This window comes from Camellia sinensis, chromosome 8 (genome assembly GCF_055761805.1).
Source record: "Camellia sinensis isolate YWXY chromosome 8, ASM5576180v1, whole genome shotgun sequence".
Lineage (NCBI taxonomy): Eukaryota > Viridiplantae > Streptophyta > Magnoliopsida > Ericales > Theaceae > Camellia > Camellia sinensis.
In genome coordinates, this window is record NC_138968.1 from 13156748 (window position 1) to 13167956 (window position 11209).

General features: G+C 40.1%; 1 pseudogene across 1 annotated transcript; it reads left to right on the forward strand.

Moving 5' to 3' along the window:
• The first annotated feature begins 891 nt into the window (after positions 1–891).
• LOC114267669 (putative protein phosphatase 2C 39) lies at positions 892–3307 on the forward strand (annotated as a pseudogene). Its single transcript, XR_014339105.1, has 4 exons — positions 892–953; positions 1107–1633; positions 2069–2223; positions 3083–3307. The product of XR_014339105.1 is annotated as a putative protein phosphatase 2C 39 (transcript).
• The last annotated feature ends 7902 nt before the right edge of the window (positions 3308–11209 follow it).

Below are 11209 nucleotides of genomic sequence, written 5' to 3' on the forward strand. Positions count from 1 at the left end.
GAAGAGGTTATCAAATGATTCTCTTTAATTTTCTTTTTTATTGTACTTAATGTTCTTGTTTTTGTTTCTATTGTCGTTTTCTTTCTCTTTTCTGTTTCTGTCATTGTTTTTTTTCTCTCTTTTCTGTTTCTTCTTCTTATGCCTATTCAAGTCCACCTCTACTAGCTGCCTGCGTTATAGGATTCAGCACTGGGCAATGGCATGATTTTTACTTAATAAACTTTTATAGCCATTTCAGCATTTTGAACCTTTGCCTGCTGTTAATAACTCCTCAAGTGTAGGCTTTTTTGTTGTTTATTCTCAATCATCTGTGGTGTTTTGTCACAAGAGATTTGAGTAGGTTGCTATATTCTCCGTATGATATAGTTATGAGCATTATCAATTTCTCTTTTCTACATGGATTCTTTCCAAACCCCTTCCTTTTGTAAGCTTCTCTTTATTGGTAATTCTGTGCCTGATTGGCCCAGTTCTTATGCAGGCAGTTTCTAGGAGAGCCACCTTTCATGAAACAATTAGAGACTATGAACAAGCAGCCAGTGACCTTCATAGACTGATATTAGGTGATATATTGATTTTAGTGGAATGTGTATTGAATTTAGTAAAAAAGTGTTACATGTTCTTTTCCATTTTTTTTAATTCACTTGTTAGGAAGACCCTATTTTATATATGGGAAGTCTAAAATATTGATGTGTACTCATATTTAAAATCCTCATTTGGATCTTAGATTTGGAGAGGGAAAAGAGAAAGAGAAGGAAATTGTGAATGAAATATGAGTTTTTTTTTTTTCTTTTTCTTCTCACATTCTCTTCCTTTCTATTTTTCCTCCCCAAATCTAATCTCATAGCATCCTCCAGTGGGCTGTTTCTAAAATTAGCAAGTCTGAAGTATCAAATGGTAGAATGCAATAGCTGGTCAGCGTTGCAGTTGGTGAAATTGAGGAACACTAGTTTAAGGTTTTAGCTTTGGTGCTCTTGGATAAATTACAAAGTAAAACATAGAACAAATAGAAATTATGCTCTTGGATATATGTCTGATCTCATCATTTGGGGCTTCTAATTTTGAGTGTGCATTTACTGGTTTGTTCAGTTATAATGTAACTATTTTAGGCAAATTTTCATCAAGTTTTTCTTTCATGGGCAATGGTTGCTTGTTTATCTTTTGAAGGAAAAAGTTGGGTTGGGTTCATCTGCCGACACTGGAAAGGGGAAGAGTAAGATGTCAAAGCACGTAACACATGGTTATCATTTGGTTAAGGGAAAATCCAAATGATGGTTATCATTTGATAGTTAACTAGTATTGGTAGTTGATAAGATGGTTGAAATTATTCTCACCCTCTTTTTCTGTTGCTGCATGTAGCCTGATTTCTGGACTGAAACAGAGGATGCAGTCCGGAGAGCTTATCGTACAACTGATACTTCTATTTTGGACAAATCAGTAGAGTTGGGTAAATGGGGTTCAACTGCAGTTACAGCAATCTTAATTGATTGTCAGAAGCTGGTGGTAGCTAATGTTGGAGATTCAAGGGCTGTCGCCTGCAAGGATGGTGTGGCCAAACAATTGTCAGTTGATCATGAGCCTAGCAAGGAAAGGACATATATCGAGGACAGAGGTGGTTTTGTATCAAATTTTCCAAGTAACTAGACTTCTGTGATGGACTGTCATAAAAAAATAATAATAATAAGTGTCAACTTATTCTAGTTGATTTGTTTTTTTATTCTTTTGTTTTTACTTTTTAAGCTTATCTTTTTTGTCTAATCAGCATTTTGGTGTTTTCCATGGTTTTGAAGGGAAATTTTTTTTTAAAGGACTTTTCATTTATATGATGTCCAAGGGGGGAAAGGCAGACTATGTTGGCTTTGAATGATGAAAATGTAAATTATTCTTTGTACTTATCAAAGGATTATTGTAAATGGTACTTAGAGTAAAGTAACCACTTCTACATGTTCCTTTGCTTTGATAATAAGCTTTTTGCATAATGATCATGTTAATTTTAACATGTTTCGTCCGCTGGCTAACCTTGACGTCAAGATTAGATCATCTTATGATTACATCATTGTGTTAAATTCAGGTGACGTTCCATGAGTTTATGGACAATTGGCTGTAGCAAGAGCATTTGGTGACAAAAGCTTGAAGAAACACCTCAGTTTGGAACCAGATGTGTCTTTGGAGATTGTAGATGAAGATACAGAGTTTGTCATCTTAGCAAGTGATGGCATATGAAAGGTTGGTTCTTCTGCTCTTTTGCATTTACCAATATCTATGGTTCATAACCTCATCTTTTCATTTTAATCCACCTCTCTCCTTTTAAATTTTGTTCTCTGTTTATAGCTTTTGTTGTCTTCTCTCCTTTTCATATGACTTTGCAATTCAATATGAGAATGAATTATTCTCATAGTACAATACATGATTTGCTTGGACTAGCAAATTTTTAGATATTAATAATACCAATGTTTTTGTACCAAAAAAAAAAAAAAAAAAAACTAGATTTTAGTATGCCTCTTGCTTGTTGGATGCATATGGTTTACTTTATAAATTGCTTAAAGCATTAAACATAAATGGAGAGAAGTTATTGGAAATATAATGGAGGTTGCAAAAGTGTATAGAAAAGAATGACTATTGACTACTGCTTTCCAATTGGCCGTTTTTGCACTAATTGCTATTTCATCAATCTTACTGATTAATGTGCCCGTTGTATTTGTTTAGAGTTATTTTGTTTGGGTGAATAATTTTCTTAGAGTTATTATTTGAATCCTAAGATAGAAGCATCCAAATCTGAGGATTAGAACATTTAATTATCCAGTTTAAAAAATCTTCTATGTACAAATAAGAAAATATGGCACTAGCTTACGCTACTGTCATAGATCAGTACTTCGCAAAATTTCTGGATTTCAGAAGTTTGAATATATGGCATGTCTAGAATGACTTTTGGCAAGGCATAGTTTCTAGTTTCAACAGTTTGTATATTACAATTTTTTTCTCCAAAGTTGTTGCAAGACTATTGGCACTTGTTTTTTTTTTTTTGTGTATATTTCTCTTTTTCCCTGTAATGTATGCTCTGAACAGACTGGACTTTTGGTATCAGGTAATGACAAATCAGGAGGCGTGGAGTGCATTAGGAACATAAAGGATGCTAAAGCAGCTGCTAAGCACCTTACTTGTTGATAGCAAATATTAGTAGTTTTATTTGTTGATAGCTGCGCATAGATAACAAATAGTTATGTTTCAAATTGTTATGCTAGATGGATGTGACTTGTGAATGAAAACTTAGAATAGTTGTATTGTGTCGAATGTTAATGAATTATGTATTGTGTCGAATGTTAATGATTCAATTAATTTGAATGATGTTTTAAAATTATAGGTTTATTATGGATTGAATGAATTATTAGGAATTACAGATGTATTGTTTTCCTGCTTTGGCGAACAATTTATTAGTCGCGACAAATAATAATTTTTTTTCGCAAAAAATGACAATTGCCGACCAAGAGTTTTGGTCGCCAAAAATACATCTATTGCCGACCAAAACAGCTCTTGGTCATGGAAACTCACTTTTGCCTACCAAAAGTTTTGGTCGCGAAAAGTAACAAATGGCGACCAAATTTTTTGGTCGTGGAATGTCACAATTGGCGACCAAACTTTTTGGTCGTTGAATGTGATAATTGGCGACCAAACTTTTTGGTCGCGAAATGTGTCAATCGGCGACTAAGATATTTGGTCGGGAAAATATCACTTTTCACGACCAAAGTGTTTTAGCGACAAAATGAATTAGTCACGGTAATTAAATATTTAGCGACCAAAAATTTAGTCTGCAAATCCAACTTTTGCCGACCAACCAAAATTTTGGTCGCGAATTACTTTTGCCGACCCTCAATTGGCGACCAAAGTAGCGACCAAAAAAAATTGGTCGCGGATAACTTTTGCCGACCAAAAATGGGCTTTTAGCGACCAATTTTTTGATCGCCAAAAGTGTTAATTCTTGTAGTGCCAAGGCATCTGCATGGGTGTTCTGATCACGTGTTATCTAGTTCAACTCATGATGGTCAAATTTTGCCAACAAGGAATTGGCCGTTTTACTGTAGGCCGCCATACGGTCGTTTCTTGCCGCGTACTCCTCCTTTAGCTGATTGATCACCAGTTTTGAGTCGCAAAACACAAGCAAACGCCGAGCACCCAGGATATGCGCATTCTGCAAACCGGCCAAAAGGGCTTCGTATTCGGCTTCGTTATTTGATGCTTCGAAACCGAGCTTGACGGCCTGCTCAATTATTGCGCCGTCAGGGGCCATGATTACAACTTCGGCTCCACTGCCCCGCTAGTTAGACGATCCATCACAATACAGCTGCCAAATGTCCCCAACATAAATCCTCCAGTTCGATTTTGGTCGAATTTCATCAGACTTGAAGTCGGCAACGCCCCCAGTGAATTCGACGACAAAGTCGGCAAGCACTTGTCCCTTGATTGAGGTTTTGGGTAGAAACTGAACATCATACTGGCCGAGTTCCAGAGCCCACTTTGCAACACGTCCAGATGCTTCCGCACTGCGTAGTACTGATCGGAGGGAATAATCTGTTAGCACCCCAATGCTATGCCCCTGGAAGTAATACATCAATTTCCTTACCGCCATGACTAGGGCTAAGATGAGTTTTTCCAGCGGAAGGTAGCGTGTTTTGGCGTCAACCATTGCCTTGCTCACATAATACACTGGCCGTTGCTCCTCCAGCTTTTCCTTTATCAGTACGGCGCTGACGGCTCGGTCAAAAATTGCCAGATACAAAATGAGCAGGTCGCCAGCAGAGGGTGTTGTCAGGAGTGGTACTTAACGGAGGTAGGTCTTCGGGCCGCTGAAAGCGGCTTCGCATTCGACGGACCATTCAAAAGTCTTGCTCTGCTATAGTATATGAAAGAATTGCCCACAGAGATCTGTGGACCGGCTGATGAACCTGTTGAGTGCAACGGCCATTCCCATCAACTTTTGAACCTCTTTTACTGAACGAGGGGAGCCGAGCTCCAGGATTGCTGTGATTTGCCTTGGGTTGGCTTCGATTCCTCTGTGATTAACAATGTAACCCAAGAATTTTCCAGAACCGATACCAAACGCACATTTGGAAGCGTTCAACTTCATTCCATATTCGCGTAGGATGCTGAATGCCTTTTCCATATCGGCTATATGATTCTGCTCTTCCTTGGACTTGATCACCATATCGTCAATGTACACTTCCATAGTCTTGCCGAGTTGCTCCTTGAACATGGTGGTGACCAGTCTCTGGTAGGTTGCCCTTGCATTCTTCAGCCTAAAAGGCATAACCTTATAGCAATAGGTACCTCTGGGGTGAGGAATGCAGTTTTCTCTTGATCCTCCGGATGTATAGCGATTTGATGATAACCTCTGTAGGCATCAAGGAAGCTCATACGCTGATGTCACGCCGTAACATCTACAAGTTGGTCTATCCTGGGAAGAGGAAAACAGTCTTTAGGGCAGGCTTTGTTTAGATCCGTAAAATCGACGCAGACTCGCCAACTCCCATTTTTCTTCTTCACAACCACAGTATTAGAGAGTCATGTGGGGTAAGTCACTTCCCTGATTGCTCCGGCATGAAGCAACCGGTCTACCTCTTCAATGACGGCGGTAGTGTGTTCCGCGACTGATCGTCGACTTTTCTGAATGATCGGCCTGCACTTAGGGTCAACATTCAAACGGTGCTCCGAAACAGATGGTTATACGCTTGACATTTCATATGGAGTCCACGCGAATACATCAAGATTGCTGAGCAGGAAGGATACTAGCTACTGTCAGTCGGTTTGACTCAGGGAGGCGCCGACCATGAAGAACCTCTCTGGATTGCCGTCAATCTCAACTCGGTCTAGGTCTTCTGTGGCTTTCTCATTTGGGAGTCGCCCGACATTGTCGAGGCTGTCTCGATCCGACACCTCAACGGAATTAACTTGCAACTCCTTTGGCGTCTTTTCGGAAAGGAGATAACATGCCTGTGCCAATTGCTGGGAACCACGAATTTGCTCAATGCCATGTTCGGTCGGGAAGCGCAGCAGCTGATGATAGGTGCTTAGAACGGCGCACATTGTATGCAACCAAGTTCGCCTCATGATGAGATTATACGGCAAAGGAAGCTTGACTACTAAGAATTCCACATCAACTGTTCGGGAGCCCGCTCGAACGGGTTGTGTGATTTTCCCCAACGGATACTCTGGATTTGCGTTGAAGCCAAATAGTGGATAAGGAGCCGGAGACAGGTCTGATTCGTTTAAGCCGAGTTTGATGAAGGTCTTGTAATACATAACCTTCGAAGTACTTCCCTGGTCTATGAGAACGGGCTCAACGATAAATCGGTTCACGCGTAGTTCAATGACCAGTGGATCAATGCGGGGGACTGTTATGTCGATAAGATCAGAATCGTCGAAGGTAATACTCGGAGCTTCTCGTGGTCTTTTTGCTGGCGTTAGTTGCTTTTGGGGTACTGGGTGTGACTGAATTACATGCACGGTTGGAGGCGTTGACAAGCTGTATATCACATGAATGACGCCAGGCGGGGGTAAATCCCGCCGCAATGCAACTATTTTGGTTGCGCTCTTTCGGACACGTTGCTGGAGCCGACCATCTTGTACCAACTCCTCAAGGTGGTCTTTCAAAGCATAGCAGCTGTCAATGTCTTGTTTCCGGGCTCGAGGTCGTCGACCGCCTACTTTCAGAGGTCGTTCCGGATCTTGGCGCACGGCTTGTTTGGACTTTGCCACCTCCAAGGCCAAATCCTGACGGAGACGCTCGTTCTCAGCAATGGTGTTCTCCAACCTTTGTTCGTTTTGCTTTGCCTGTTCCATGATCGCTTGCATTACCTCATGCTCTAGAGTCGAAGGTGAGGCGAAGTTCAACGCACGTCTTGCTGGGATAATCTCCGGTCCATGCATGTTTGTTGGAGTGAAATCGTCTATCTGCGTGATTTCATCAGTGACTATTGGAGGGTCTTCCGTCACGCCCGCCATGGATATACTTGAGTATTCCCACAGACAACGCTAATTGTGGAGAAGTGGTTTGGAAATACTCTTCTAATCCTGGGAGAAGCTCGTGATCCGCTGATAGTCACCTGAAAAGGAATAAACACTCCGGTCGGGGGTGCCGAAATTAGCACTCCGACGGACAAGTCAGTCTCAACTCTCAAGATTACTTATATTCTAAGTTAAGCACAATAATTCTCACATACCTTTCTTAGTCTGTTGTTCCTTTATTTATACTCGTTTCCTGGGCCTCGGGGCGAGGTCCACTTTTCACTCATTATCTTTTTATTTACTCGGCTCTATAGTTCGGTATCTACTCGGCTCATCTATTTTATTCGGCTTTCCTGATCGGGCAGAAAAGAGCCGAGTAATATCTATCTTCTAGAGTACGCTTCTGATTCTTCCAAATATCTGGCCCCCACAAAACTTTATGGAAAATGTTATACATATATATATATATATATATTTATAATTAATGGATTCTCATTCTTGAATGGTAGATGTGTAAGGAGTGAGGAATGCATCAGAACATGTTCAGGATAGAGTGACTAAGTTGGTTAATGCTGATTTGTGGTTATGTTAACCATAAAATGTCTCATCAGTATGAAGTCAAAGTTATGTGTTTGCCCAGTGATATTGTCTTTGACATTGAGAAATTCTTTTGCTTCACATCTGATACAGGTCAAGTGTTCAGCAGAACAGTGCACTATAATGGCATATATTTATATATTTAATGTTTTCTGATAGAGAAATGCTATTTATAACCAGATTCTTTTGTCACCATTTTATTTCACTTCCCATGTTTTCCATGCAATAAAGCAATGTGTATGTATAGTGTATGTGTAGGATCCACTATATTAAAAAATAGTGGGACTTACCATGACACATGGGAAACACATAGGGGGTGAAGACTTTTTGTGATATATAGCAACTCTCTCTCTCTCTCATGAGTCTTACATTATTCTTATTCCTGAATTTGATTATTGTTACGCATGCTATTTAAAACCCTATTTGGAAGTGAAGTTGTAGGGAGTGTCAAATGGTGTTTGCCTTTATTTGAATTTCATGTGAGTAATGAACACATCGTACTCATGAAATCAACTGTTCCTATGGTTGAGTGGCAAAATCACTTGTAATTATTTTGTTTTTTGCCTTCCCGTAAGGGAGAAAGCTTTTACAATCCATATATACCTGGAGTTTTCGAGGAATTGGATAAGAAAGCGAAGGTGCTCGTGTGATCTTTATTGAGGGGAAAAATATACCTTTAATTGTTGTCAAGAAGGATGGTGGTTTCAACTATGCTTCCACTGATCTTGCGGCTCTTTGGTTAGTGTTTTAAAATTTGGAGTTGATTAAAGTGTACATTATATGACCCTTCTATATGTCATTCATTCTTGCATCTATACGTATTCATGTTTAATCTAGCATCTGATCTGCATGATTTATATAATGCATCTCTCCATGTTTCTTCCTTTAAAGATATAAATTATATGATAGAATCATCTTGTGGTTCATGTGATTGAAAAGAGATCTGCTAGATGGAATTTTATGACCCATTTTTTAAGTTTACCTGGGTAATATGTGACTACTATTTGAACTTAAATGTCATGGTTGGACATGCATTGCTTGTGCACCTTTTGTTGGAGTGGTAGCGGAATGAGTGCATTTCAGTTAAACCAGCTGCTTTCAATAATTAATGGTCAAAATCGATCTAATTAAAGTTACAAACGCTAAAATTACACAATGAGCAAAATGCAAAGATTATAAATAATAATTTTTCAAATGAATTTGAAATCATGAGATGAGAATAAAAATTTATGATTGTATAAAAAATAATGGAGATAATTACACATCTTTTTGGTAATTTTTTGTTATTAATCATTTTTACTCAAACTTATTTATTTACTTTGGCAACTTTCTTTAGCGTTTTTGGGTCAGTTTTGGTTATTTTTATAATTCCTTTAAGATTCTTATTTGAAGTAAAATCACTTTTAACTTTATGTTAGCCAACTTTCTGATACGAAATCATTTAGCTATCTGTTTATGTGGTGCTCCTCCTCTATAGCTTTCACTAACAACTAGGAGCTCCCTTAACTTGGAGAATGAAAACTTTCTTTCAGAAATTCTAAATCAGATTTCATATGCATTAACTTCTCATTTGGCACTCAATCAGCCCACTAGGAATGTTTATGGCTTTACCATTGTTGTAGCCAAATATGGCCTAAACTTAGTCGAAAAGGGCGTTTCGAGGGCGAAAATTCAAAACAGTCCCCGAACCACCGTGTGGCTAACACAAATAGTTCCCTCATGACAAATAGGACTTGTGAGAACTGACGAAACGTAATTCGGACCTGTAGGTAGAGAGTTAGAGCCGAAAACGTCCAAAACTTAGTCGAAAATGGCGTTTCGGGGCCAAAATTCAAAACAGCCCCCGAACCATTGTGTGGCTCACACGGACAGTTCCACCATGACAAATAAGACTTGTGAGAACTGACGGAACGTAATTCGGACCCGTAGATTGGGAGTTAGAGCCGAACACGCCGAGAACTTAGTCGAAAATAGCGTTTTGGGGGCGAAAATTCAAAACAACCCATGAACCACCATATGGCTCACACAGACAGTTCCCCCATGACAAATAGGACTTGTGAGAACTGACGGAACATAATTCGGACCCGTAGGTAGAGAGTTAGAGCTGAATATGTCCAAAACTTAGTTGAAAAGGGGGTTTCAGGGGCAAAAATTCAAAACAGCCCCCGAACCACTGTGTGGCTCACACGGACAGTTCCACCATAACAAATAGGACTTCTAAGAACTGACAGAACGTAATTTGGACCCGTAGGTTGGGAGTTAGAGCCGAATACGCCCAGAACTTAGTCGAAAATGGCGTTTTGGGGATGAAAATTCAAAACAGCCCCCAAACCACTATGTGGCTCACACAGACAGTTCCCCCATGACAATAGGACTTGTGAGAACTGGCGGAATGTAATTCGAACCAGTAGGTTGGGAGTTAAAGCTGAAAACGCCCTAAAATTAGTTGAAAAAGGGCGTTTCAATGGCGAAAAATCAAAACAGCTCCCGAACTGCCGTGTGGTGCACACGGACAGTTCCACCATGACAAATAGGACTTGTGAGAATTGGCGGAACGTAATTCGGACCCGTAGATTGGGAGTTAGAGCCGAATACGCCCAAAACTTAGTCGAAAAAGGGCGTTTTGGGGGCGAAAATTCAAAACAGCCCCTGAACCACTGTGTAGCACACACGGATAGTTCCACCATGACAAGTAGGACTTGTGAGAACTGACAGAACATAATTCGAACCCGTAGGTTCGGAGTTAAAGCTGAATACACCCAAAACTTAGTCGAAAAATGGCGTTTCGGGGGCAAAAATTCAAAACAGCCTCCGAACCACCGTGTGGCTCACACAGATCACTTTGCCATGACAAATAGGACTTATGAGATATGACGGAACGTAATTTGGACCCGTAGGTTGGGAGTTAGAGCCGAATATGCCCTAAACTTAGTCGAAAAAGGGCGTTTCGGGGGGCGAAAATTAAAAACAGCCTTCGAACCACCGTGTGGCTCACACGGATAGCTTCGCTATGACAAATAGGACTTGTGAGAACTGACGGAACGTAATTTGGACCCGTAGGTTGGGAGTTAGAGCTGAAAACGCCCTAATCTTAGTCAAAAAAGGGCGTTTCGGGAGAGAAAAATCAAGACGGCCCCCAAACCACCGTGTGGCTCACACAGACAGTTCCCCGTGACAAATAGGACTTGTGAGAATTGACGGAACGTAATTCGGACCCGTAGGTTGGGAGTCAGAGCCGAATACGCCCTAAATTTAGTCGAAAAAAGGCGTTTCGAGGACAAAAATTCAAAACAGACCCCGAACCACCGTGTAGCTCACACGGATAGCTTTGCCATGACAAATAGGACTTGTGAGATATGACGGAATGTAATTCTGACCCATAGATTGGGAGTTAGAGCTAAATACGCCCTAAACTTACTCGAAAAAGGGCTTTCCGGGGCGAAAATTCATAACAGCCCTTGAATACACCATATACTTAGTCGAAAAACTTGCAACACTTAGTTAAAAAAACAATAACTTTATTAAAATAATATCTACATATTCTACTAATTGCCTTAATATATTTATAGGACGAAGAAATTACATATTACATTGTTTGTGCAGTTGGTTGGAATAA